Raw genomic sequence first — 3,363 nt, 5'->3', positions numbered from 1 at the left:
GGGGTAATGTGGCAAACTTCTAATTAAGCCCAATGTAAAGATTAAAAGAGGTGATCCATGTAAAGTTTTAAAAGATTTCCTAGTACTGCATGTGGTAAGTGCTCAGTGAAGTGCTCTTTAAAGAAATTTCCCTCTGTTTCTTTAGAATAAACACCTGGAAGTAGAACTTACTGAATCAAAGGGGGTGCAATTCTTAGGGTGGCTGGCATTTTCTGCCAGCTTTTCCTTTAGAAAGGGAAAATGGGCAAGATGAGGGAGTATAAGGTTGATTACAGCACATCCTTGCCACCATAACATAACATTACCTATCCGAGTCACTTCTAGTACTAAAAAACATCTAATTGCTTCTACTGAATTTAATTGGTTACTAGTGAATACTTTTAATTCTACAAATGTTCTGCTTGTATGCCTTTTTGTGATCTTCTTTCATTGTATTTGCATTTTTCCTATTGTATTTTTTACTGTTTATAAATTAATGAAATTAGCTCCCAATTTTATATATACTACAAATGTTTTTCTCATGTAATTTACTGTTAATTTTTAAATTGTGTGTTTACTATACTAAAGTTTAAGATGTTTAACCATATCTACTGCATTTCCCACTGTGATTTCTCCTACTACTTCTGGGTTTTTAAAGATGGTCCTATTCAAAGATGAGATAAGTACTTGCCAGTATTTTTCTCCACTATTTGGTTGTATGGCTACTATTATTACAGTTAACTCTTCAACCCGCCTGAAATCTGTTTTGGTGTATGCTCTGCAATAAAACTCTACATTTACTTCCCCAAAGTAACTAGGATATCTCCTGAGTGCTCTACCTTCTGAATATGCTCTTCCCTCTAAATGGACCAGACCCTTTTTGGCAGCCGTAAAAGGCAACATAGGAGATGAAACGACTGGAGCTGGTCCACTGATGTCATCACAACTGGAGAATGAGCTCCGCTTCCGAACCCCACGGTTTCGTCCTCAGAGGAAGGAGCGGGAAGCAAAACTCTTGCTTTGTTTACAGTGACAGCATCAGCAGGAGAGCCAGCCAGGCCTGTGTGTCCCAAGGAGCCCCCAGGTTTAGTACTCCACGATTGACTGGTCTCGTTACTTTTGGGTCTGTGACGAGGTAGCACATGACGGTGGGAGCACACGGCAGGACAGAACGCTGACCTTATGCCTGGGGCCCCACAATCCCTTTCAAGTGCACACCAATGACCTAGAAATCTCCCACTTGGCGCTCACCTCTGGAATGTTTCAGGACTTCCCCATAGTGCCACTGCAGGGACTGTGCTTGGACATAAGCCTTTGGGGGATGCTGAAGGTCTATACCGCGGTGAGGCTCCACGTGCTTCCTCTTAGCTCGTCTGCTTCTTCAGCTGTCCTCTGATGCACTCGACATTTGCGTGGCATGTTACGCTCTATACGTGAACAGCTTTCTTTTACCTAGGAGAAAACTCGGGATATATTTCATCATAACCTACTTCCTTCAAAGCCCCTTAGATGTTATCACACTTTTTCTCCTAGAGTTTAATCTTATTTTCCTAAATGTTTACAGAATCTCTGCCTTTATAGAATTTATAATCTATGGAGAAAAAATAATTTCTGATAAGAGTGCAATATGGGACCATATTCTCTGCTGTTCTCCTGATTTTTGAGAAGATAAAAATGCAGATACTTGGGCTCTGTCCATCGATAGGCAGTGGAAGTCAGCTGTCTCCTCTACGTCAGGGAAGGGGCTGCAGTAAGTCCCCCGAAAGAATTCCGTCCATCTTGGCTCATGCAAGAGGAACCATGAGCTAGCACTGAGCCCAGATGTTCATATATTGACTTTCATAACACAACTGGCCAAAAGGGTGGTGGTCACTTAACACAGCTCACAGCTGCTTTAAGAAGCACACCCTCCTTGGTACAGAGAGTTCCTTTCCTACTGCATGCATAGAGTGACTAACAGAAAGTTGCTGCATCTCTGCTCCTAAGAACTGAATTTGATTTGTTTTGGGATAAACCTGTCTGAAGCAGGAAATCTCAGCATTTCATTTCTTTCTAGTCTTTAATTCCCAGTGCTGAGACTTTACTCACAACACCTCATAAATCTGTAGCTAGTGACATATCTTCTTCCTGCCTGCCAATAACTGCCAAAACACACATTTTTCATGAGGACTTTTCCTAGCTGAGCTCTTCGTGGCCCTTTTTAAGTACATAGCACCATGCATATTCAGCCAGGTGTTTGTGGGTTTGGTGGATGAAGCGGAGGTAACCTGTGCCTCTGGCTCTTCGTTTATAAATCAAGCTTGTTACAGTAGGATAATTAGAGTAGGACACCAATAATTAAATATTTCAAAATAGCTAGCACAGAAGACTTGATTGTTCCCAACAAAAAGATGGGCTGGGCATGTAGCTCAGTGATAGAGCTCTTGCCTTGCATGCACAGGGCTCTCTGGGTTCAGTCCCCAGCACCACAAAAAGAAAAGACAACTGTGTTAAGTGATAGATACGGTGACTGATGTGATCACTAGCATTGTATCCCTATATGAAATGCCACACCGTACCCCCTAAATATCTACTTTATATCAATTTAATATAAATATATTTTAAATGGAGCTCGTGGAAATGCTATTTCATGGCTTTGCTGTGAGAAATAATTCACATACACTTGCACAGTACCTGGCCCAAAACTACTAAAATCATCAGTTTCTACTTTAAGATTGAACATAAAAGTCAAAAAGAAAATTGTTTGCAAATTCAAGCCAGACGTTGTGTCATGCTGCTAGAAAATAGCTGCATTCAGCCAGGCCCCCTCTTGCTGCTTAGGGCTGCAGGCTGTTCAGACTGAGTACTGGGTTACGTGCATGTGTGGAAAAGCCTGGGCACCCACGCCCTGCCAGGTCATGTGCCTGGCTCTCCAGATTTCACTCCCAAAGAGGCAGCGCGCTGATGAGCCACTGTACCATGGAGTGACCAGAAATAATTATGTGCTGTATGCTTTAGAAAGCTAGGAGATGGCATTCTGAACGTTTTCATCATAAAGACATGATAAACGTTTACGCAGATGTATATTTAACTTGATTTGAACGTGACACGAAGTGTACACATGGAAATGTCACAGGCACCCATTAATATGGATAGGCTTTATGTTTTTATGTATGAATTAGGCAAATTTCTTTAAGATAATTTAAAAACAGGAGAAGAAAAGGACGCAGAGCCCATCTGAGACCTTGGTGGGCAGCCAGGCCGGTTCTCTCCTCTCCTCGCCTTTGTCAGGCCTTTGTTCCGCCCCTGGCTAACTCGGGGAGCCACTTAGTGCTGATTAAAAGGCGGGCAGGGGCGGGGCGGCGCGCGGTCCCCGGGGCGGCGCGGTCCTCAGTGCCACCCGGC

The sequence above is a fragment of the Chinchilla lanigera genome, unplaced genomic scaffold (assembly GCF_000276665.1).
Source record: "Chinchilla lanigera isolate Chin_1 unplaced genomic scaffold, ChiLan1.0 scaffold00046, whole genome shotgun sequence".
Lineage (NCBI taxonomy): Eukaryota > Metazoa > Chordata > Mammalia > Rodentia > Chinchillidae > Chinchilla > Chinchilla lanigera.
The sequence above is the reverse complement of the archived record's forward strand: the minus strand, read 5'-3'. Positions refer to the sequence as shown.